Genomic DNA, 27,796 nt, shown 5'->3' with positions numbered 1-27,796 from the left:
TTCCAATATCTACAATTTCCAAATCCATAAATTTTCAAAGTCTCAATTTTCCAATATCTATAATTTCGAAGTTCTTAAATTCCCAGAATCTACAATCTCCAAGCCCATGAATTTTCAAATCCTCAAATCTCCAAATTCCAAAACTTTCAATATGGGGTACACGAACGTTCAGTTAGATGTACTCTACAAGTTTGCAAAATTTCAAATTTCCAATATCTACAATATCCAAATCCATAAATTCCTAAAATCTACAATTTCCAAATCCCTAAACTCCCAAATTCTCAATTGTCCAATACCTGCAATTTCCAAGTTCTCAAATTCCCAGAATCTACAATTTCCAAACCCATAAATCCCCAAGTTCCTCAAAGCCATGCACCTTCAAATCCTCAAATCTCCAATTGCCAAAACTTCGAAAATGGCGTGCTCAGTTACACGTTCTCTACAAGGTGATAAAGTTCCACAAATGAGTAGACCCTTGGGAGTTTCCCTCGTTAGTACACGATAACGTATTTCGAATTTCCTATGTAGAAATCGATAATAAATAACAATAAATAAATCCGCGTCGCCATTACTCGAGAACCAAATTCGCACAACACGTTGTAAGCTGGATAACAGTGTTGTTTCTTCGCTGATGTTTCACGGCGGTTAGTAAATATTTCATTCATTTAAACGGGAAACTCTTAAGACTCGTTTGGCTGCAGAGGGATAGCCTTATCCGTAGATGACGGTTAAGACGCTTCTCTTCTCCATTGTTCTTTCTCGTCGACAAAGGAGCACTCAAAGAGACAGCCGGCCGTTTTGTTTCGCGTCGTCAAATTATTACGGAGCGGCGAAGCGAACGAAAGAGAGAGAGGAAAAAAAGGGAAGAAACGTAAACGAAAGTCTTGTATTTCGAAAAAAGAAAACGAAAAGGAAAAAAGAGGTAAAGAGGAATGATAAAGGGGTTACGCACTGACTCGCCTCGTACAACATTCACGGAACGCTCTTTTATGTTTTCTCACTGTTTTTTCAACCACTCTGTTCTACGTACGTGTCGTTAATTGCTGACACGAAAGGTACAAACTTTTGGATACACAGACTTTCCTACGCGGCGCGGCACGGCCGTAATTAATGCCGCTTTTCCACAAAGAACCACCGCCGACAGAGAAAAACGGCCAGACGGCGGAAAGTCGGAGAAAGATGAAAGCGAAGGAAGAACAGGTGGAGGCGAGGTAAAGTAGAATGAAAAATGGAGAACGAGAGACAGAGACGGGAAAAATACTGTTAAATCTGTCTATTCCTTTCCTCCTAGGCTTTTATGTACAGGCTGGTGCAAAAAGTAGACGTTTTTATTTCGCCTTTTTTATACGTCTCATGTTTTGCACATCTTTCGACGAGCTTGCTAAATGAATTTACGGTCTTCTTGGTCGATTTATTCAAATTTTTTGGGGTAATGTGTACGAGTAGAAGTGTACTTTGGTGCAAGTAACCGAGCACAAATACAATTTTAAATTTTGTTAAATGTAGGTACTTGCTAATTTATTAGAATAATAAATTAATTGGTTTTTACTGAACTTTTATTGAGACTTTTAAGATTGTAGTTTCTGTTTCCCTCAATTTCTGAATTTTTAAGCTTTCAGATGTTAAATTTCTAAATTCTGTTACTCCAAGATTTCTGAATATGAAGGAGAACATAGATAAAATTGTGCCTTTTGATGTGGTATCAAACACCCACAGTATACACTAAAAATTAAATTCCTTAGCTAAAATTAAATCTACCAGTCCCTAAAAATTTTGTATAAAAATAAAAAATTTCATCTAAAGAATTTATAAACGTTAAATAGAAAAATTAATTCTTCCGTAAAACACAAAAATACCAAACTTTTTTATAAAATCCACCGAATGACGATTAATTTGAAGCAAGTTAACTGTTTCTCAACAAACGCGATCTTAAGAATCCTCGCGCGAGTCTGAAACAGACAAGAATTCATTCCCGTTTCTCGTCGCTTCGAGATTTCGCGTTTCTTGCGTCTGATTCGACAAAACAGTCAAAGGAGACGACGGTTTATATCCCCGGTACGAGCAAATTACTGGAATGCAGTCTCTCGTGCAAAGAAGAAGAAGAAGTAATAGGAGGAAAGTGCATTTCAGAAGTTGGGGAGAGAAACACGTGCAGGTGGTTCTCGTTTTTTCGAGCTTGCTACCCTTATGAACGTCAGACTTGGCTGACTTTAACACCAAGCTTTTCTGACTCCGCTCAAAGGGACGCCGACACACTCTCTTGAGATATCGTCGTGTAATAAACGATGAAACTCCGCACGTGTATTAGTGCAGAGACATGGACATCGGGGCAATCTTTCGTGAAGATCTTACGTGATACAACGATGTCCGGATATATGGCCACCGTTTTGGACCGTTGGGTTTACCATTGGGATTCTGATAAATTGATAAACAAAATTTTATTTGTATTTTCTAGTGAGATACTGTGACACTTTTTTCACCCTTAGGTGTATTATAACATATGAACCTATATGATCACGCGTTATGGCACAACAAATTATGACACATCAACTCACATGTATAATATGTCATACCACAACATGTTACAACACTTACATCTATATGTAATAACATGTTACAACACGTATACTCATACATGATGACACGTTAGAACACATACATTCATATATGACACCTTATAATACATAACGTATCATATATAATTTTATGTATTATAACATGCATAAGTATCATAACATATAAGTGTACTATAACATGTTATTCGTTATAGTATAATATATATTCATATATGATAACGGCTTATAACACGTTATAATATATGACATACCACAACATATGAACCTACATATGTATAATAACACGTTATAACATGTACATTCATATATGACACATTATAATACATAACGTATGGTAACATATAACATATGTATAATTGTATGTATCATAACATATAAGTGTACTATAACATGTTATACGTTATAATATAACATATATTCATATATGATAACAGCTTATAACACGTTATAATATATGACATACCACAACATATGAACCTACATATGTATAATAACACGTTATAACATGTACATTCATGTATGACACATTATAATGCATAACGTATGGTAACATATAACATATGTATAATTGTATGTATCATAACATATAAGTGTACTATAACATGTTATATGTTATAACATAACGTGCAATCGTATATGATGACAGCACGTTATAACATATAACATACGACAACATACGAACCCACATATGTGTAATAACACGTTATAACACATAACATATTATAACACATAAATCCATATATAATAATATGTTATAGCACAGAACATACTATAACACATATATCCATGTTATATTATAGCACAGAACATAATATAATACATGTATCCATATATGATAATACCTGATATCACAACGTATTATAACATATAAAAGTTAATGATTGCAATAATGAAAATTGTTTTACTTTTACATAGTAATTGATTGCACTATTATCTGGTAACCAACTAGTTTGTATCGATAATAATAATGCAAGATGTATACCTACAGTAATTTTTAGTCAGTTTTAAAATTCAAGATGATGTAAAACAAGCGATTATTTTTATCTGATATTACCTCAGAATTTCAATGTTCCGAAATCGGCGATTTAATATAATAGCAAGTTAAACGAGGTATAATTTTTATCACGGTTTTTTCTTGATAATATTCTGAAAATAGAATTTTAAGCATCACCTTAATGCACACTGACGTTAACGTTAAGACCTCAAACGATCAATATACTCCACGTTCATGAAGACATATCAGATTTATTTTATGCAAAGCGATCACATTTTACATAATCCCGCATTTTTAGAAATTTCGTATGCATCTATTACTTGGTTCGAGAAATAAATACTGATATTTTATACTTTCGATGAATAATATTGATAGAATTTAATCGAATTAATTTAAGTAAATTGAACTTATCGTTAAATAGAATCCATTATTTTAAAGAAAATAAGGAGTATGTTAATTTCATTACGTAATATACAGAATAATGTAATAATATGTAAAACAGTAACTGATAGAATACTATAGTGTTCGAATATTAATAAGAGTCACTATCAGTGATGGATTTGTATGCAAATTTAAACGACATCCACATGAAAGTGGTCCACGTCCGCTTATGCTCAGATTGTGGTATTTAAGAGTTTGCGTTTTAATGAAATTAAAAATATACGTATACCAATGTGTCAGGTTCCTTAAGCATATCTATGAGAGTTAAATTTACAATTCCTATTAAAATAACAGCAATTATTAAATGAATAGTCTTCTTATCAAAAGTGGAGTTGAGCCACTTTCAAAGTTAACAACCAGATTTGTAATAAAATTTGAAATAGCCGAAGTCCATAGAATTTATAAAATAATTTAAAAAAAAAAACACGCCGACTTCGAAATGCACTAAAAAGTATAAAATAATTTCTATTTCCTAATGAAGTAATTTCTATTTCATTCAATCATACAATTACGTAACAGATATGAATGAAACCTATTTACTCGTTAGGTGGTATATTAAATACATTTCAACCTTTTCGGAGGCAGTCTCTGACATTATCAATAATAAATTGAAGTTAGAGCATTTTCGAAGTCAATTTTTCAGCCCTAAAAATAACTGCAAAAATTTATACATCAAAAACTATAGTCTATTTTGAATATACTTAACCCAAAATGTTTTTTAAATGTGACAGTTGAAACACGTGGTACATGTTACTGCAGTTAACAACAAACGACTGAGAAATGGACTTAAACCCTTCAAAACAAACGGCTCTATATGCCTGACGTAGCAGCGAAAGCGTTAAAAGTTGAATTTTAAGCACCTACTGCGTATTTGCCTTTCTGCAGCTCTACTCTGAATTCATCCGTGTATTCGTGTTGGGAAATGCCCTTTTTAGAACGTATAATGCTTCTATAGTAGGTCAGTTCCTCTTGTTTTCTTCAGTGTTGCCGTGTCGCTAACCTCGACCGAAACTCTGCGAAATTAGACATTGGCACCGTTCCAACGTAACGACTTCATCGTTCGGCTATGCAGCGCAAGAAAATATTCGCAACATTACTCTTAACAAGGTACAAGCGCTTCGACAACGATTTTATTGGATTTTCCAAAGAAATTTATTTCAACTCTCATAGATTATCCAATACCGTTTCTTTCCATTGTTCGAAAATAGAATGAAAACTGTACGGGTGTTGACTAGTGTGATGTTAATTCAATTAAATTATTAACTCATTGCAAAAAGCTGAAACACATTCATTAATTATGATTTAGTACAACTTGAAATGTAGCCCCTGGGCATGCAATTAACTACTATAAATTTTCAGCATTTTTCACGTTTTCCCAAAAATTGAAAAGCCTGTTCAAATTGTAATGATATTTATTAGATACTAACATTACCGTTTTCACATTCCCGATACTAATTTGTTACATTTTTTATTCAAGAAATTTACAATTTTTCGCATTTCATCTGATTCAATTGTAGTATTTATATTAGGGGTGTGATGAGTATGTTCATCTACATTTACTATGGTCCTAACCATATAGCACACAGTATAATCTGCATATGGTCCCTGGCTATCGATTTAGAACCACTATAAATTTTCAGCATTTTTCACGTTTTCAAAATTAAAAGGCCTGTTCAAATTGTATTGATATTTATTAGCAACTAACATAACTACTACTGTACGTAACATTATTAACACATCTTAATATCTTGTATTTCTATCCTTTGCTTTGATCACAGCTTCCGGCATGCTCTGTATACATCATATGCTTTATATCTTCATTATTTTCCCAAATATCTGTAATTCTTTTTAACTCAGATAATGTGGTGGGAGAGTTGTAAACTAGTCTTTTGAGTAGGCAGACATTTTCTATGGCATTCAAATTTCACCTCACGTGCTATCGATACTGGAGCCTAACGTAAACGCTCGCACGACCCTTAATCGCTGTTCAACCACACAATTTATTAACACGATAGCAACAGATTGCTATGTATATATCGTTATCAACGTATTTAGTAATAATTTTGCATGACCTAAGATAATTTTACATATGATATAATGTTATAGCTATAAAAGTGAAATTTTCGTATATGGCCCTAATTCTATGGCCAGGGACTGTAATTCAAGTATTTCCCCTTGTTATGCACATTATTCAAGTGCTGCTTGTTATACAAGTAAGTATAGTATCCTTGTTGTATGTACATATAATTCAACAATTACTCCTATTATATGTATATGTATATGTATATGTATATGTATATGTATATGTACATGTACATGTGTATGTGTATGTGTATGTGTATGTGTATGCGTATATGTATGCATATGTATATGTACATGTGTATGTGCATTTGTTTGTGTACGTGTATGTATATGTGTATGCATATATGTATACATATGTGTATATATATATATGTATATACATGTGTATGTGCATATGCATGTGTATATGTACGTGTATGTGTATGTATATGTGTACATGTATGTATACGTTCATGTATATGTGAATAATTCAGCTATTACTCCTGCTCATTCATGCAAACTGTAATTGCGATAAATTGCTACAAATGATAAAAAACGCATAAATGCACAAACACCTTGAAGCCCTGTCTACCGTACGAGGTTAATAATTGTTTCCATTTTGTGTCCGTCGTGAAAGGAAAGGTTGCTTAGATATAGAAACACATTGAATAATGAAACAATCGTGTGATGCTGATTCTTTGTACGTAGCTATTTCTATGAAAATTCTGATATCATACAAATATTTACAGTTAGTAAATTCTTTCATTCATTCTTTCACTCACCACTTGTTCCTTGTTGACATCGGTATTTCTTCTTTTATACGTTGTTGGTCACCATTAAATTTTTCCGGTTAGCGGAACCTAAGAATTCTCAGAGGTGTTCTTTCCTTCTCAGTCGCTTGTTCATAACCATATACAATATTTCTCAATGGTACATTTCCTTTTTCATTTAATATAATCATTCAATAACGTTCTTAAAAGTATCTCTTTTGCAGCTTTAATTAATGCTTTATGAATCTTATAATTAAACTGTCATAAAACATTTTATTCGCCTTTGTGGTAATGACTTGTCTATTAAAAGACTGTGTATAAAATATTATATTACGGATATAAGTTGTATGAAGGCAATGGTAATTATGGAATAAAAGAAAGTGTAATGTTCTTTATCAAGACAGCGGAGAAATAAATTATAAATTCGTATTTGATGTTGAAAGTACTGTTCAGATATATTTGAAGCAAAAATAAATGTAATCGACGATGCGCAGGTCTCGGTACGTTTCAACCAAATGATTCTTTGATTTTCGTTGCGTTGCAATGTTCAAGATTTGAAAGGGTTCGGTCTGGAGTATTGGAGTTTTAGATTGCTGATATTTTGAAATGTTGGAATTCTGAAATGATCAAATTTTGAAATGTTGGAATTTTGGAATGTTGGAGTTTTGGAATGTTGGAATTTTGGAATATTAGAATTTTTGAACATTAGAATTTGAGAATGTTGGAATTCTGGAATGTTGGAATTCTGGAATATTGGAATTCTGGAATGTTGTAGTTTTGGAATATTGGAGTTTTGGAATATTGGAATTTTGGAATATTGGAATTCTGGAATATTGAAATTCTGGAATATTGGAATTCTGGAATATTGGAATTCTGGAATATTGGAACTCTGGAATTTTGGAATATTGGGATATTGGAATTTTGGAACGTTGGAATTCTAGAATGTTGAAATTTTGGAGTATTGGAATTCTGGAATGTTGGAGTTTTGGAATGTTGGAATTTTGGAATATTGGAATTTTTGAATATTTGAATTTGAGAATGTTGGAATTCTGGAATGTTGTAGTTTTGGAATGTTGTAGTTTTGGAATGTTGGAATTCTGGAATGTTGGAATTTTGAAATATTGGAATATTGAAATTTTGGAATTTTGGAATGACAACATTTCAGAATGCTTGAATTTTTGGGTTCCACAGTTTCGAACATTCGAAATTTTGTAATATGGGAATTTCATTTAAGAATCTTCGAACACTGACATACTAGAATATTAGAATTTTTTAATTTTAGAGTAATGAAATTTTGACGCTGCAAAACTTTGAGACTTCAAACCTATATCTCTGAAATTTTGAAATCTTCAATATTTATATCAAAACTTCCGCACTCCGCAACTTCTGAATTTTCAAATTTACAACTTTGATGATACTGCAATATCTCGATTTTCTCGATTGAGTTGATCATAACTAACAGAATATACAAGAAACATAAAATCTCGAGAAGGTGCTATGAAGCTTGATATAAAATAGTTCTTGCGTTTGACGAGTTCAACCTTAACTAAATTTTCATAGCGAGGCTTGTTAAATGGGAAAACATAAACGGGAAGCTGACTGGTATTTGCTGGTAATTTAAAGAGTTGTAGGAAACTGTAATTTTTTTCTTCGTTTTTATTGAACCCACGAAGCCATGAAACTTCGCTGCATTCACTATAATGGTTCTTTTATCGTATAAATAATTAATTGAGCAAAAGCTCTTGTTCGAAATATTCGGATTTTACTTCGGAATTCGGTAGCCGAAATTATTCAGATGAAAACAGGAAATTAATTTTTGAATAAAAACAAATTTAAGTAAATTTGAGTAAAAAGTAAATATAAGTTTTAAGTAAAAAAAAACGATAGAGCTGTATATTGATTTTTGTGTGGACACTGTCAGGAAATATAGGTAGGAACAATGTAATTAATGATCATGGCAAATTAGACAATATTATCGTTCCAACATACATATGCAAACTGCAGACATCATCAATATGAAATTTGCTTGAATGCGGACAATTGCAGCCAATTTTCGGTGTAATTATAAGCAATCGTGCTTGAATTCAGAGGTTGAAATTAGCCATCAACGTTGATGATAATTTGAAAAGTTTTACATTAAATTGGTGACTCGTTGATCATAGTTTTTCTTTGAATTCTTTTTCTGTTAATTTAGATTTAGCGATGCATTACTAGGTTATTGACGTTTTGTTACATGACTTTTTCAGACTTATAAGAAAGTATATTTTTAAATCTTCAGATGTGTTAATTAGAAGAAAATAATAAGGGAATTGTATGATGCTGTGGTATTATGTCAATTTAAAATAAATTTGTTATATCAATAAGAAATGACAAATTTTTATTTTTGAAGAAAGAAAGGTTTTGAGTAATTTTGATAACTGTAAAATATGCAGGGTATTATTATTTGATGAGACAGTAATTTATCCTAAATTTCTAAATGCCAAAATGCTTAAACTTTCACATTTCATAAGTTCTTCAATTTTCAAATTTCTTAATTCCAAAATTAAACAATTTTTAATGTAATAAAAACTCTCAAATTTATATAGTTTCAAATTTTCTATTTGCAACATTTCAAAATTCTCAATCCCCCTGAATTCTCAACTTCTAATCCTAATTTTTAATCTATTTATTTTTTTAATAGAAAATTCACAAACTTTAAATTCTCAAATACTCAACTTCTGAAATTCTGAAATTCTGAAATTCTGAAATTCTGAAATTCTGAAATTCTGAAAATCTCAAATTCTCAATTCCTCAAATATCAAAATTAAATCTCCAGTTTTCAAATTTTTATCACCATAACAAGGCAATCGACAACGTTTCATTTTTTATTCACGCTTGAATCTTCATTATGCAAGCTTTAATCCAGCTTTTCATTATCAAACATTTATAATAATCATGCTTGCGATACACAAAACAAAATGAAATATTTTGCAAATGTATAAAGTAATCTCACATTAATTACGCAAATTTTGCAATATTGCAAATTAAAGGACAGGTTGAAATAAAATTTGTTTATTTGCGAGATATATGTTTTCTGTCAAATAGTTCGGAAAGTTTCACTTTATTGCGTTGCATCACACGTACATTTCAAATTTAGTTGATCACGACACGTCAACGCGTCAATTATCACCCTAAGTTTATGTATCAACTCGCTTATCAGTGGTCCAATATCGTTATCGCATTCCCAAATTACGAAGCAAAACGTGGTGTTAAAAACGTCGAATTTGGGTCGCCAGAGATATCGAGAAATCATTGTCTTATAAATAACACAGATGCTTCAAAAATAACAAAACAAACTATTGACATACATATATTAACTTTTTGACACAGATTTTTAACATGCACTTCGTAAGAGTGTGTGAACGTACACTTTTTTTTATAAAATTAATACTTTGTTCTTAAACAATAATGCAGAGATAGTAATTCAGATGTTTTAAACAGATAAAAAAATTCGTGCAACTGAACAAAAATTTCATGTAGATATAATTAATATTTATAGGTGTAATCATAGATGTAATCATTGAATTATATATTTAAGATTACTTTTGATTTTATTAATTTTTACAGTGGTAGAAATGTGAATGTACATATGTTGAATGATAAAATCAAGAAAATTGCAATAATCACATTTATAGAAGTTATTGTATATAAATACATTTCATAAATATTAATATTTAAATTGGTAAATTTGAATTATTAAAATTGATTAACTAAAATTTGTTAGTAATTGTTATCAAAATAGTTGTATTAATAAACAAATGTAAATGAAATGAAACTGAAATTTTATTCTAGATTTCACGTTATTATTCTGGAAAAAACAATTAAATAGTACAATTATGAAATATGGCATCTTTGAGCCCTACTTGCTGTTCCCTGGAGAAGGTTAAATCCTTCACCCCTACATAATTATGTGTCCCACATATCCTATACATATGTACACATATGCTATACCTATGTATACCCTACATAGCATATACCATATATTATATATCCTATATAATTCTACAACGTTTACAGTATAATAATGTCGGTGAACAATATATCAGTGAAAATGTGACCTATTATCCAAACACTTGGGGACATATATCCACAGTGATGTCATAATTTCCCGAATATATGTACTTATACACGGCGTTTGGAATACGGGTCAAAGATGATACGTTTCAAAGTCGATAAGACTTGCTTTTAAGCACGCAAGCTATATACGTCTACTCTTAAGGTTCTCTTGGTGTTACAACGATATTGGCTATGAGTTCAGCCAACTGTATCGAAGATATCGGAGTGTTCGTAACTGAATCGTCGTTTCGCGATAATTATTATGCCCTCGGGTCGCAGCCAGGTAGAAAGCGAGCTTCTGAGTGTATGCTTGAACGTACTAGGTAGGCGAAGAAAGAATGAGCAAGCATTTCTTCGTGCATGTGTGCATACTGCTGGAAAAGAGGAACAGAGAAGCTGACAGATAAAAGAAGAGAAAAAGCGGTAGTACCGGTCTAGCATGTCCTCGCCGAGTACTTCAGCACGTAGGTAGCCAGACAGACTGTCTTACGCCATGCTTCTACCGTGGGCTATTTAGAAAAAAGATATTAAGCATTCTCTGCTTCACTGTTTTCACCTAATTTAGCTGCAGTTTATGTTGAACGAGGACACTGAGCTTCTTAGGGACGGTGCATTGTATTTTGTATGAGGACGACGGGATCGTGATGACAAAGTTGCAAGGGTAATCTCAAAATATAGCAAGGAAAATAATCAGAGAATATATGTCAGATATAAACATTTGTGTTATTTGAGAAATAAATGTTTTTGTTATTAAGCACTGTACAATTGTACATTTATTCTTTAAATTTTAATATTAATTTAGGATATATTTCCTCCTTTAGGAATACCATGTTCTTCTCAATTTTAAGTTCTTCAGATTTGATGCTTGATACATGTCACAATAACTTTATTTATATTAAAAGTATTTATTAAAGGCTTATGCTATCATTATTGTTATTTTCAATCTTTAAATTGATATCATGTAGCTGCTATTTGGTGCTATTTTTTTGTCATGAAATTGTGTTAGAGTTTTGACATTTTTAAGTTGAGTATACTGTGTCAATACTACCATGTTTGCTATGAATCGCAGTCAGCCATTTTGTGCAGTGAATATCGATGTCGGATTGAAGTAGTCATTTCTGTCACTTTCTAAACTTTAAATTGATGTATAAGTGTCATTTCGTGATACTTTTCTGTCATGAAATTGTTTTGAAGTTTTATTGTTTTCAGGTTGGATTTGCATTGTTTGCTATAAATCGTAGTAGCCATTTTATGTTACGAATATCTACGTGGATCTTATACTGTCTTTTCTGTTTATTTTCAAACTTTAAATTGGTATACTATAAGTGTTATTTTATGATATTTTTCTGTCATGAAATTATCATTGAGTTTTGTTGTTTTGAAATTCGAAATTTATAATGCAACAATATTATTTGCTATTCGAAACAATTAGACTTTTCTTATTGGGAATATCAATGTTGATGTTATATAACCATCTGCGTCATTGTTCAAGCTGTAATTTGACATTCTGCAAGTGTCATTTTATGTCAATTTTCTGACATGAAATTGCAATAGTTTTAACGTTTCGATTCGTAATTTTATGCAGCAACATCATTCGCTATAAATCGCAACTATTTAGTTTATTCTACGACTCTTAATATCAGAGCTGCACATTAATTTTCCTCAATTTCTAAAATGTCAAATTAACGTGCTATATGTATCTTTTTGCGATACCGTTCTGTAATGAAATCGTCTGTGACTTTCCTTTGTTCTTTGAATAAAGGCTTTTAACTAAAACATTTATCATGCGCGATGCTCTCGGAATTTCCTTGACAAAACGTTATCAAAAATGTCTGCAAAGTCCATTCCAGCCATTAATGACCCCGGCGTAGTTGGAGAACGAAACAGAGGAGAGTAGTTTCCGTTCTTTGAGAGACGCACTCGAGAATTAATCGTGATAGCAACGAAATTTTATGAGCGCGAAAGAAACCGTGGAGAGTGCATCAGAAACGGAACAAACCGACGCCGACGACGGGCGTCCCGGCATTTCCTTTTTTTTCTTCTTCTTTCTTTATTATTTCATTTTCAACTGCGAGAAAAGGAGTCAGACGCCGGTAACGTTGTTAGCCAGCCTTGTAGCCTCGCGCAAAACGTGATACCTCGCTGCTGTATTCCATTTACGTATGCCGTTGTACTTCTGCAAACTTCTCGTTTATATCCGCACCGTCTCACAGATCGCCGACAATTTGTGTATCGAAACTTCCGACTGTTCCGTTCCTTCCGTTTTGTTTCGTCGTTTTTCCCCTAGCACGAGAACTCGTTTCTTCGCTCAGTTTGCTTCTTATCTCACGGATTCTATCTGCCGGCGTTTATTTTTGCTCAGACACGCATGCGAGCATGCCGTACACATTTATATTGCATGGGAGGTAGATAGGGTATAAAATATGGAACATTTTGGAAAAAAGTAACGCCACGTACAATGATCGAGCACCCTGCGATTCCCTAAGGAAAGTGCCGATGAAAGAAACTCAACCATTTGTTATAATACTTGAGACTTACTATGTATTATTTTTAATTTACACGAGAATGCTGCTACTTTCTTTTCGTGCGTCGACATCTTTCTTAAGGTAAGGCCAACACGCATGATATGTAGTTACTTTTTATGACTGTTGAGAATTCTGCGGTTTTCTTCTTTATTTCGTCGTTTTTTCTAGATTAATGGCAATTCTTTTATTGTATCGCCAGTTCCTTTGGATTAGTAATTCTACAGGATTACAGTGAACCCTGCAGCTTTCTTTTCCTTATATTGCCATTTTATCTAGGTACGTAATTTTTAAGAATTATAGCGAATACTGCCTGTTTCCTTTTCATATATTGCTATTTTTCCTATATATTTCATTTTCAAGGGTTATAGCAAATAGCACTTTCCTTTTCATATATCACCATTTTCCCTACGCATTTATTTCTCAAGGTTTATAGCAAATATTAACGCTTTCCTTTTCATATATCGCCATTTTCTTTACATAAGTAATTCTCAAGGATTATAGCAAACATTAGCACTTTCCTTTTCATATATCGCCATTTTCTCTACATAGTTAATTCTCAAGGGTTATAACGAATATTAGCACTTTCCTTTCATATATCGCCATTTTCTCTACATAAGTAATGCTCAAGGATTATAGCGAATATTGGCACTTTCCTCTTCATATATCGCCATTTTCTTTACATAAGTAATTCTCAAGGATTATAGCGAATATTGGCACTTTCCTCTTCATATATCGCCATTTTCACTACATAGTTAATTCTCAAGGGTTATAACGAATATTGGCACTTTCCTTTTATATATCGCCATTTTCTTTCCATAAGTAATTCTCAAGGATTAAAGCAAATATTAGCACTTTCCTTTTCATATATCGCCATTTTCTCTACATAAGTAATTTTCAAGGATTATAGCGTATATTAGCACTTTCCTTTTCATATATCGTCATTTTCCCTACATAGTTAATTCTCAAGGATTAAAGCAAATATTAGCACTTTCCTTTCATATATCGCCATTTTCTCTACATAAGTAATTTTCAAGGATTAAAGCAAATATTAGCACTTTCCTTTCATATATCGCCATTTTCTCTACATAAGTAATTTTCAAGGATTATAGCGTATATTAGCACTTTCCTTTTCGTATATCGCCATTTTCTCTACATAGTTAATTCTGAAGGGTTATAACGAATATTGGCAACTTCCTTTTTATATATCGTCATTTTTTCAAATCTACAAAATTACAAAATTCGTGTTGAAGGCGAGGAGATCCGTGGACGAATAGTGTCGTAATTAATTATATGTATACAAAGCACAAAAACTATTTATTTAAGAACAATATAAAATACAATCAGAATTACGTGAGAAGAAGATTAGAGAACAAAATTGAATCGAAACATGCGAACACAAGAAGGAACGAACAATGATGATTAACATCGCTAGATGGAGACAAATGTTAATGCTAATTCGTGTATCGCTCTTATATCGCTTTTATCTCCAATAATTCGTAAGTTCATAAAATTAAAAATGTAGAAAGCCATAAGATCTATAAATTAAAAAATCTAGAAATCATAAAATTTCAAAAGCTTAAAAAATTAAAAGATCTGAACAAGTACTTAAGAATTTAGCAATTTGAATAATTTCCAATCTTGAAGACTCAGTCTTGGGCCCTGCAAAATTCCATGCTCGGAGGAAGTTGCCCACTTTCCAAACGTTAACGTCGTTACTGCATTTCCTCTCTCTTTCTCATCAATTTCGTCGTTTAGCAACAATGTAACCTTGTTCATTGTAACGAGGAATTACAGCGGCGTTGTTGAACGAGTTTCCACACAACTTCCGGTTGCCTCCGGCGTGATTCATAGCGTGGTTTTGTGGATAATGTGACTCGGAATCGTCACGTTCATGCATTCTCTGACCCAGCTTATTTTCCATAAAGATGCGAACACTCGGCCAGGAACTTTTTACTCTCTCTGTCCAAAGTTGAATTTAGTTAAAACTTTCAGACGTTACTGGGCTTTTCTCGACCCCGGCAACCAGTAGGGACGTACGTTTTCAACTCCCCATCGTTGGAGAAAATTTCAGTAGCTGGGCAATTTTGTTTAACGATCTTCCGCCAGATCAAATTCTCCGATAATAGCGATGTTTCTTCCTGTTTCTCCTACTTTCGATGAAAGATATGAAATGTGACACCGAAATCGATTTTCACTTCGAACGAAGGTTTAAGGACAAAGTTTAGGAAATGTGTACTTTGTTCGAACAGAATTTGCGTTTAAAGCTGTTGATTATAAATTAATAGAATTGGGTCAAACTTTTCGATTAGTCCTTTCGTTTACGAATTATTTATTCCTGGAAAAATCATGACTTTGCTAAGAAGTTCTTTGAATTATATTACGTTTTCTAGGCGCATAAAATATCTGTGAGATATTAGATAGAAATAGGATGTATGGTTGTGATAATATGAGGACAAAGTTTGCACACAATGAAAATTGTCGAATATAGAATCACCAGGCATTTGGATATTCAGAGACATAGGTTTTTAGGGATGGAAAAATTAGGAAATTCAAATATCCATAAATCAAGGAACGTGGAGATTTATCGAAAACTTGATAATTTATGAAATTTCAATAGTAATGAATTTGAAAATTTATGAAATTTAAGAAATAACAACTTTGAACATTCGAAAATGTGAACATTAACAATTTGCAAACATGAAAATTTTAGATATTCAGAAATTATCAATTTTACATACACCTTATCCAAAAGGGAACTTACATTTCACCCATTTGTACAATTAACAATTAACATTCGAAAAATGATAAAAGTTTGAAAACAAAAAAATGATATTGTATCATGTTCATGTTAACCATTACATCTTAGCAATGTTACGATCAAATTTATCCTGAAACGTTCCAGAACCAGTATTCCTCTAAAACCAATTTCAACCGGGTACAGCTTTGAAATTACAACCCTTAAATATAAATTGTACCCACGTTACAATAGAAAGCGTTAATAACATCCGAAGATTTTCCACGCGTCTCGTTCCATATTGGACCGAAATAACCCCTGAAATTACTGGAAACATTGGTGGGCAGCTCGTAAACACCGGAAATATATATCAAACGTTTTTATTGCCGCGAAAGTCGGGTGTAGACGTTCGGCCGCAAACAGAAAGAAGGGAGAAGAAAAGGGTGTCGTCGGGTGTTAAGGGCTGTTTCTATAGAGAGCCGTGCCAAAAATTGTTAACAGCCGTGTTATAGGCCATGTGCTTCCAATCAGTCGTCGAACGAACGAGAAAGAGAGGTGGAGACAGGTGGTCGACGGTCTCTGAAATACTGGTCACGAAGTCGAAGCCGTTTTATTGAACTCTAGCACTCGATAGAGAACCGGGACCCACCCATCGACCATTCGATGATATCGCGATGCTCTAACTCTGTTTCGCGATATTTTCTATCTCACCCGCTGCGGAAATTATCCAACTTCTTAATATCCGCTTGTTTACGAATCCGGATATTCGTATCCGGAGCCACCTTTCGGATGCTTCGAGTGCTCGAGTTCCCCGGCATATTTGGATCAAACAGCACGAAAGGCGCGTGAAACTGAAACAAATTCTTTTTTTATTTTCCTTATCACTTTTTTATTATTTCTGGAAGTTTTAAGACGCTTAATCTTTTGCTTTTGAAGGTATTTTTGTTATACAAAAATATCGGTAGTTATTTAGCAAATTATAGGCACTTTTGTAGACTGCGGTTTCGTCAAAAAATTTGATCAAAAAGATTCATCAATATTTTTAAGTCATTGTTTGTGGATAATAATTAGTCTTAAGTCTTGAAATACTTAATTTCGTATTTTTCTTTTTGCTAGACTGCGATTATACAAGGTTTTATCAAAAAGTTTGATCAAAAAGATTGATCAGTTTTTTTTAAGTCATTGTTTGTCAATGACTATTTTTACAGGGCACCCCAGTCTCTTTCTACAAAATGTATCAACACGTGAAAAATATTTTATATAAACATTGGCCCTTAAATATTTTATTCAAGAGTTACAAATATATATAACATAATTTATAACATAAAATGTTTGCTCTTTGTACGTAAAATATTACTAGCATATGCCATAAATAAAAATGATTAAAAAGTATTATATGAATAATTTAAACGACTGATTAAAATTTTATGAAATATAGGAAAAGGACAACTCTTTCATTGCATGCTACGAATAAATTGTCACTTTTCATATTTTTTAATAAATTGAAATTTTGTAATAAATTTTGTTACTATGTAATTCTAAGAATAGGAACATGTAATATAATAACAAATTTGCTTAGGGATTTTTATGGTGTTAACATGTAAATTGTACTATTGTACTAATTATATCTCTCATATACCTTATGAGGAAATATTATTTAGACATTGAAGTAACTTATCTGAAAATTAATTTTGTCCTAAATTTATTTAATCGTTTAATTCTTCGATTTCCAGCAGAGCAACTTCTAAACAAGCTAAAAACTCTAAAGGATTCTATTTCGTTTCAAAACACCATTTTTTTTACTTTTTTGCACAAATTGATAGTACTCAAATATAGACGAAATATAACGATTTTAAATATCGATTTTAAAAGTAATGCATTGTTAAAATTCAGTAGTTTTGGAGTGCTGTATAGTTTATTCTAATGGGATATCCAGGTTTTATTATTTAGCAAAACACATATCGTGTCCGATCGTCCATTTAAAATGCCATTAAGTCAATATTATTTCATCGACAAAATTGTCGCCATAAATATTCGCACAATCGAAGTGCAAATTCATTGTCGTGAAAACATCCTCTCTTCTCGTCCATTATTTTGCAGAGCACCAGAATGATTCCATTTTTTGGGTGTACATACCCTTGCTAGCTGACATTCATTAAATTTTATGTAGTTTCATCGAAATTTTGCTGTGATCCAACTGAAATTCGAAGTAAATTATACAGCATAATTTACAATTCTAGACAGCTGCGTTTACAGATAATTATTGTTATAACATTAGGACAATTAAAGAAAGTGAAAATATTAAACTCATTTTGCCTTGAACGATCCTTGACTATGCAAAAATTCCCAAAATTCAGTTGCAGGAAAATAATCAATCGCAAAATTCAATCTTTCCCAAAATGCCCAAAATTGCAGTGAAAATAAGAATGTGGTTTGTCATATGTGAACTATAGTTTGCGTCATGCGTGTATACTACATAGTAGGGCAAGGAGTTACACTCTTATAGTTTTCTGTACTGTGTAACTTTTCAAACAGTCCGTGTGAATTTCGCGATATTAACGCGTTCTAGGAATAGAATATGCAAAGAGTCGATAGAAAAGTGGGACACCATGTATGTTTCATAATGGGATCATTTACCTTACATATTCAAGATGGAATGTTTCACGGAATCTCCTGGTAGAAACATAAAGTCTTGTTAACTGAGGTAAAATCATAGATAGTGTGCAGAAATAGGGGGACTTCTGTTATACGAGCCATCCGGTTATATGAACCACTTTGTCTCCTGATGGGGTCATATAAACGAAGTTGTACGGTATACAGGAAACGCAACACGTTCTAACCACCAGCAGGAAACGTCGCTGAAACAACTGCATACGACCGCAGCATCACAGCACGAATCTCTCGAATAACCCGATTATTCGCGTCTATTGTTATTTCTCCATAAGAATGCAACCGGATACACGCGCACGTTTCAAACGCTTTTATTTGGAGTATCGAAAGAAACCGGAGCAACGATCCTTTTCAGAAGATTCTGCGGTTCGACGTTTGCATGCATGGAGACCAGAAGACGGCGAACAACGCTGCGGGACATCTGCGGTCGTTTGGAGATCGAAATACGAGATATTATACGTATATACTTGACGGCTAAAAGCGAGCTTACAAAATATCGAGACAGAGAAATTCGTTCGTACGGCAAAATAGAGGCGCGTGCACGAGATACCTGCCGGATTGAATTGCAAGGGAATCGGTGAAGGATGCAAACGCCTCCCGTCAAATTTTAATATCGCTAAACCTGGAAAAATCTGTTCGCTCGAAATTCTCTTCGTATTTTCCACGGTTGATCGATGGTAAACGCGTTCTTTGCGGTTATGTTGTAATTAGAGATGACTATCGATATATCGAAATGTATATTTAGGTACATCGATAATGTGAAGATATTTTATGGCGAATGTGATTGAAATACAGGTGTGACTAATTTCGTTATCAGAGTAAAATTGATTTTCTTATCGATAGCAGAATGTTATCGATTATTCTATATGTAGATGACGTTACTAGGATATAATAAGGACAGGGACAAGGATTGAAGTAGTAAAAGGTTTTTGCGCCTCCTGAAACTTTTATTTTTGTCCCTCTGTGCTTTAACTACGCAACTTGGCTTTCATTCCAGTCTTTATGCAACATGCATTATATTCCCTTCGTAACTGCGCAATATGAATTATATTCTCTTCTTAACTGCACTACATGGACTATATTCCCTTAATTACGTAATATGCATTTTATTCTCTTCTTAGCTGTGCAATACGAATTACATTCCCTTCTTAACTGCGTGATGTGGATTACATTCCCTTCTTAATTTTGCAACATAGGCTATGTTTCCGTTTTTATTTCGTAACATGAACTACGTTTCCTTCTTAATTGCCAAACATGAATTATATTTGTTTCTTAATTTTGCAACATGGATTACGTTCTCTTTTTAATTTAGCAACATGAACTACATTCTCTCCTTAATTGTGTAATATGAATTACACTCCCTTCCTAAATGTGCAATATGGATCATGTACCTTTCTTAACTGAGCAATATGGATTGCATTCCCTTCGTAACTATGTTTCTTTTTTCATTTCGTAACATGAACTACATTTTTTTCTTTATTGCCAAACATGAATTATATTTGTTTCTTAATTTTGCAACATGGATTACGTTCTCTTTTTAATTTAGCCACATGAACCATATTCCCTTTTTAATTGTGCAATATGGATTACGTTCTCTTTTTAATTTAGCCACATGAACCATATTCCCTTTTTAATTGTGCAATATGGATTATACTCCCTTCTTAATTGTACAACACGGACTATACACCTTTCTTAACTGAGCAATATGGATTGCATTCCCTTCGTAACTGCGCAGCACGTACCAGATTCCCTTCTTAATTGCACAATACGAATTACACTTCCTTCTTAACTATGCAACATGAATTACATTCCTCTCAACTTTCTTAACTGTTCAACCAATAGAACTCTCTAGTTCGCATTTCCACCACAGTTGAATCTTGCCAATATAACAAATTGTCGTACATTCCCAGTGTCATTCGAGTGCCGCAAATATAGCAAATAGGTTGCAACGTCTCGAAATTTGAAAAATCCCAGTAGATTGTTAAGGGTTGTTGTCAAGAGAGCGGTAAACGCATTCCTTTCTTGTTCTGCTTGAAAACTTCTTTTTATTCTGATTGTTTCTTTTTCGCGTTCCTGGCATCCCCGATCCTTCCAAAGCTGCGCTCACCCCCTCCCTTTTTGGCGTCCAGTAATTTACCCGTAGCACGAAATAAACCGGCGTTACCTTGACTACTCCCTTGTCGGGTATTTCTGTGAGTTTCCACGGTTGTGTTTTTATCGCATTGTATCGCGTCGTACCATCGCGACGACGACGACAACCAAGAGGATGGTTCGTTTTGTTTGTTTTGGTTTCCTTCCATCGCGATGCACCACCTTTTTGGTACTCAACCAGGGCGAAGGTGTGCGTTTTATTGTACTGCCGATTCTCCACGGGTTTTTACGTTCCTATCCGCCGGGAGTTTCAGATAAATTGTACGTCAACGTTGAAACTCGGGATTTTCTTTTACCGGAGAAGTCGAGCGAGACTTTGTCGCTGATAATGGACAGACTTCTTCGGAACAATTATAACGAGCAAGCGAAGTGTATATACACTATTGTTCAAAAGTTATGCCCGCACTGATGATTCGTATCAATGTCCGTATATATGACTGTCCCGTGCATGGCTATTTATCTAGAGAGGCGGATTACCGAGACTGAACAATGTTTTGCCTCCAATTATTCTCTTACTGCAGTTTCTGTTAAAAAATTTCTATGAACGTTACTGTAGAAATTTCACCAGTTTAGACATTCAAACAAAATATTTCAAAAATTATCATTCAAGCAAAATAGAGACAGAAGTGACTTTTAATACAAAAGGATTGTCAGATATTATTAGAAAAAATATTTAAAAAAATGATTGTTCAAATTAGAGACACAAGTTGCAGTATAATGTATATGATTGTTAGACTGCATTAAATTTGTAATTGTAATTTGAACGAATTAATAAAAACACTTTGTAAATTATTCTTGGAATATTCATTGTATTTTGTGAATTACAGTTTTACAGCGTATTAGAAGCGACGTATTGTTATTCCGTTGCCGGCAACGATAAGAAGGTTGTTGCAACGGAACTGTAATAGGAAGACATGTTCTGTAAACTGTCAACCGTGTTCTGGGGAATGGTGAACCATGTTGATTAATGGCATCAAAGCCTGCCACCAACTAATAGCATTAAACTGCGGCACGCGTTTGAAATATTCAAGAGAAATTTAATGGAGAAATTGCAATATGCATATCCTTATAGGCGAGATCCGCAATAATCGGTTGAAACCGTAAATTAATATCATTCAAGATTGATGCTTTATCTGAAAGCTTTCGTTTCTTTGATTCGTATTTTCCTCGATGAAGATTTCCCTTTATAGTCACTCACGTTGTACTCGGACCGGGGATTACGTCTGGCGTTAAATTATTCACGGTAAAAGGTATGTTCATTTGTCCACTTATCGAGATGGCGAATTCATATCGCTGCGCGGTCATATAGGGGAGAGCAAGGACAAAACGGCGTGATGAAAGTAACACGCCTTTTCTCCACTTCCATAAACGTTTATAGATCATTTTTGTTTCATAATTGCGTGTGCATAATGTCTGTTTTGTTCCGTTGATTAACGCTGACCCACAACGTGAATCGCGTGCGGTGGTTAAACTGAATTGCTAATTCGGATCATTCGAGTTTCTACCATTTCGACTTACCTGTTAATATTCATAGTTGAACTACTCGTATTAAACCAGTTGTTAGAGTGTTCTTAGATATCATAAATTCCTACAGTTAATTTATTAAATATAGTTTGTAGGTTATGAGACTTCTGCTTTAGACGCGGGTGAAAGTAACGTGTTACTACGGGGACGAGAAGAAGCTAAAAACTGTCAAGGGTGATGTATTATACGTGTCATAACTGTTATTTAAATGTATGGGTATTGTTTTTAATGTTACTTAAAATATATGTTTATTAGGTGTTCCTTTTTACTGCTCCTTATAATGAAAATCGTATTCTGCATTTTAAAAAAAATACTTTTAATTCATTCTTTACAGAATGATTAATGTTACTTTTCTCTTTGTGTAAGTAAAGTAACAGTGAGGGTAATTGCGGTAAAATATCATAGATCTTCTGTCTCTGTTTTTTATGAAAGAAAAATACACATTATATACTTAAAATTAATTTACTACAAAAATATATGCTAGTAATAAATAAATTATTTATTATGGAATTATGATGCTAAACTCTAGCATTCGGTTGATGTAACTAAAAGTATTAATCATTGTAAAATTGAGTATATTGATCAAACACAATAATCGAAAATTTGAGTGTTCATTAAACATAGTAATTGTTACAAGTTGAAGATATAGATCATGTAAATTATCATGTAAATATAGATGAAATGTTGAAGAAACCAGCTGTTGAAAAATTGAATATATTAGTCATTGTAATCAAAATGTTGTTAAAATTGATATTAGTCATTGTAAAATTGAACACATCAATCACAGAAAAATTGAATATATTCATCAGTGAAAACTTAAATATATCAATCACTGAAAAATTGAACATAGCATTCGCTGAAAAATAGAATATATCAATCACTGAAAAATTGAGCATAGCATTCACTAAAAAATTGAATATATCAATAATGTAAAATTGAATATAGCAATCGCTGAAAAAATGAATATATCAATCGCCGAAAAATTTAACATAGTAATCGTTGAAAAATTGAATATGTTGATCATTGCAAGATTAAACATTGCAATGATTGAAAAACTGAATATATTGATCATTACAAGATTGAACATATTATGGGAATGAGAAAATGACCATGACCGTTCGTCGGTAATAAATGTTAATCGTATATAATAATATTGTAAATTGTTATAATCGACGTTTCAAGGCGTTGTAAAGCGAGCGGGCTTGATGTGTGTTTTTTTAAAAAAAGGAGCGTTGTTTATTGAAGAGCGTGGCGAGAAAAAGACGTTTTTGAAATAGACGAAGTAAAGGCGTTTCTTTTAAAAAAGTTCAGTGTTTGTTAAATAGTATTAAGTTTTGTTCTTTGAATTATTGTTAGAGTTTCGGTTTATTTTTCCTTCTTATAAAAGTTAAAGTTTTCTGTTAAATAATAAAAGTGTTTACAAAAATACAAAACAAAACGGTGCAAAAGTACTCATTCTATCTTAATCTCTACAATATTCAGAATTAAAAATTGAGCATAGCAACCATTGAAAACAGGAATATACCAATTACAGTGAATATGTACTATCTAGATTCTTTCGGTCCAATGTACACAGTAATCATTCCATATAAGCAAAAATATCGAGTACAAGCAAAAGTTCAGATCCGAAAAATTTGCTTGTATCCAATTAATACTATGTCGACTATCCTATATTCCTATCAAATAATCCAAATCAACAAAATAATGGTTTCCAGCCTCTCTGACAGCGAACCGGTCGTAAAAATCAAAGTTCCCGCCGGAACGTAGCGAAAGTTCGGCCATTTCGTTTCCACGCTTCCCTTTTGATCCTCTTTCGTTAAGAGCAGCACGAGAAAAAAAAAACACCGAAGCGTTTAATCTTGGAGCGACACACGGTTTGCGTTTGACATAGCCGGCACGATAAAGCATTGCGATGGATACACGGTTCATTCGAGAGCACGGAATTGTCAGGATAAAAGCACCACCACTCACCACGTGGTCTCATGAAAGCACGAATTTCCACCGCAGACAGTTTTCGATTTTATTTGGGTCTCGTAGTTTCACGTTTGTTGCACTTTTTTACGGGTTTAGTAGAGACCCACGGATGGTATCGACTATGCGAGAATTGTAAAAATTGTTTGATAAATAGCGGTACTCGATTTGGTCGATTTGAAGGTAAGGGCGCGTTTTTATCGGGAGAACGAGTGCTTATTGTATGCGTATTTCGACGGGATTTGGTTCAGCGAGTTTCAGTGTGAGCTGCTTTTATTTGGAAATTTGGGAATTTAGAGATTTAGAAATTTTCCAAATGTGAAAATTTAGGGATTTGAGGGTTTAGAAATTTGGGAGTGTAGGGATTTGGGAACTTTAGGAATTTTTGAATTGAGGGGTTTGAGGGTTTTAGAATTTGGGGGTTTAGGGATATGGAAAATTTACAAATTTCTGAATTTAGGGATTTTAGAGTTTTAGAATTTGGGGGTTTAGGGATTTGGAAAATTTACAAATTTGTGAATATAGGGATTTGGGGACTTAGAAATTTGGAAAATTAAGGATTTAGGATCTTTAGGAATTTATGCATTAAGGGGTTTGAATGTTTTGGAATTTGGGGGTTTAGGTATTTGGAAAATTTAGAAATTTCGTAATTTAGAAATTTGGGAGTTTAGGAATTTGGGAATTTAGGGATTAGGAAAATTGAGAAATTTGGAAATTTAATGATTTGGTAATTTTGAAATTTGGAAATTTGGAACTTTAGAGATTTGGTAGCTTGGAAATTTGAAACTTTTAGGATTTGGTAGTTTGGAAATTTGGGAATGTAAGAATTTTGGAACTTTAGAAATTTAAGAGCTTAGAAATTTGAGAGTATGGAAATGTGGAAATTTGGAAATTTGGAAATTTGAGAATTTGAGAATTTGGGAGCTTAAGAATTTGGGAATATAGGAATTTTGGAATCGAGAAATTTGGGAACTTGGGGATTTAAGAATTTTAGATATTTAGAAATTTTCGGATTTGATAGTTTAGAAATATGGGAATTAGAAATTTGAATTAACTTGTAAGAATTTAAGATGGGAAGAATTGAAGAGTTATGAATATATAGGGATTTGGAAATTAATGAATCTGGGTATTTGGAAATTTAGGAATTTTATTAGATGATTTTGAAAATTTGAGAAGTTAAGAATTTGAGATTTGTAATTTAGGAACATGAAATTTGTGAACCGTTGAATTTGAGATTTGATTAGTTTAGAATTGAAGTATTTGAGACTTGGACATTTGGAGAATAAGAATTTGATATTCAAAAATGTTTAAATTTAAGGACTTGACATTTGATTATTTGGAAACATGAGAATTAAAAACTTTGACATTTGAAAATTTCTAGATTTACAAATTTGTGATTTGCAAATTTACATATTCATGAATTCAGGTATTTAGAAATCATCGAATTTTAAGCCTTGGAAAGTGAACTTTCTCAATTATAGAAATAAAAAATATGAATCCCAAAAATTCATGATTTCATAAATCTGCAAAACCTCGTATCTCTTAAAAATTCCACTTAAGAAGAACATATACAACAACGTAATAAATGAAACAGTATTATCAACATTAAACTAGTCAATTGTAACTACCTGTACGCGTGCAAATAAACATTGCAATTTTGACTCGTGTCAAAAACCACGTTCATTTCATTTAAAAGTGCTATCAGCCGGGTGTTGTTTTTCCCAGCGCTCTTTTTCCACCCAGAATCGGCGGCAGCTCGAAATCGTGGTTGTTAGCATCGAAGAGACCGAATTAATTAACGTCGCGTCGTTAAATCGAACAAACGAAGTACCAGTGTCGAACTTCCGGCCTTTGATCAGACTCGCTTGCAGGCCACATACACGCACACCCCTGAATATATCATTCTGTATGTACATTTGTCCGCTTGTAACCGATGCGAGAAGCTCGTGATTCAACCCAGGCAATAAGCTGGTCACGAGTACCAGGGATTTGTCTGAATTAGCACCGGTTTAACTCCCTTAATCGTATTTACTCTCTCGACGATCGCGAAGTCTTATCGCGATGATAATCGATTCCAGGGTTAAACTAACGAACGGATCAAACCGATCGCCTATTTCTGTTATCGATCACTGCAGTCGTTTCAATTTCAACCCCGCCCAAATAAAAATACGCAGGGTTATTCCCTAATATCCTTACAGATTATTTCCGATACAGCTTAATTTGTATCTGACTGTTTTTTATTTGCCAGCCGGCTTTATCCCCACGGAAATCAATTGAACCGCTTGCGTATTTGCGAGGGATTTTGAAATTCGGTTGAACTCGATCATTAGTGCTGAGTGCCGAGGTTTACTGCCGATAAAGTTTCGGCTTGCTATCGTTAAATAATGACACAATCTCAGTTATTTAATATTTAACATGTCAGTGAGTTCGTTTCTTTTTATTCTCACTCATTTCATGTATTTCTTCAGCGTCATATTTTCACTGTATTGGTAAGTAATGCATTTTATTGTCAAAAGAGAGCTACGTCTTATTTTTGCATAGAAATTTAGTAGGGTGTTATTTTATAATTTGCAGCTAGAAGAGATTCGGTACACGATATTATACCATAACATACAGATGTCAACCATGGTTGTTTGTACTCGCGTAGAGAACTGCATTTTCACACACTGTGGTGCTGTTTACGCATAATTAGTGTTAAACTCTGCCGTACCGCGTTGAGACGTGCCTAAGAGGTTAACGTGTGTATAATGCACACACGAGTTAGGAAATACCTATATCAAATTATATTAAAACAAAGTGCAAATGTGAATGGGTAAAATCGTATGGTAGAAGAACGTATGCGATGAGATACGTTAAACATTATACTGTTCTAATTAACAGCAGCAGAATTCCAAGGTAAACTGACGAATCCTTTCCATCAGCGAAATGAAAATGATCAACAAAAGCGGCAATCATAGTTTCGGCACACGTAGCAGTCGTTGTTCTTCGAGGCTGGCTGTTTTCTGCAACAGCCAACAACGGAATGGAATTAGCAAAAGTAGAGCTGGAAGGCTGCTGGTCCCTTTCCACTTTGAATTACGTGTATTCGGAGGCCTGTATTTGTGTATTGTGTAAACGCGAAACTCTACGACACGCCCTGGCGTCGTCGTCGTCATCGTCGTCGGCGCAAAGGAAGGCAGCTGCGACTACTTGCAAGCCTGATGAAAACACGGTTGCGTCCCCCAAAACTTTGCCTGTTTCGCAGAAACGTGTAAATGTTACGAGGCGAGATTCTGCCGCTAATG

At 33.5% G+C, this 27,796-nt stretch overlaps 1 protein-coding gene and 1 long non-coding RNA gene across 6 annotated transcripts in view; one reads left to right on the top strand and one right to left on the bottom strand.

Moving 5' to 3' along the window:
- LOC100875595 (uncharacterized) overlaps positions 1 to 27,796 on the top strand; it is a 412,310-nt gene that overhangs the window by 18,127 nt on the left and 366,387 nt on the right. The window lies entirely within an intron of this gene.
- On the bottom strand, positions 17,614 to 19,565 carry LOC143264273 (uncharacterized). The gene is made up of 3 exons (XR_013037875.1): positions 19,417 to 19,565; positions 18,834 to 19,287; positions 17,614 to 18,393 (listed from the first exon to the last, which is right to left on the bottom strand). It is a non-coding gene; the product is annotated as an uncharacterized LOC143264273 (long non-coding RNA).

This window comes from Megachile rotundata, chromosome 4 (genome assembly GCF_050947335.1).
Source record: "Megachile rotundata isolate GNS110a chromosome 4, iyMegRotu1, whole genome shotgun sequence".
NCBI lineage: Eukaryota > Metazoa > Arthropoda > Insecta > Hymenoptera > Megachilidae > Megachile > Megachile rotundata.
This window is presented reverse-complemented; position numbering and strand designations above follow the sequence as displayed.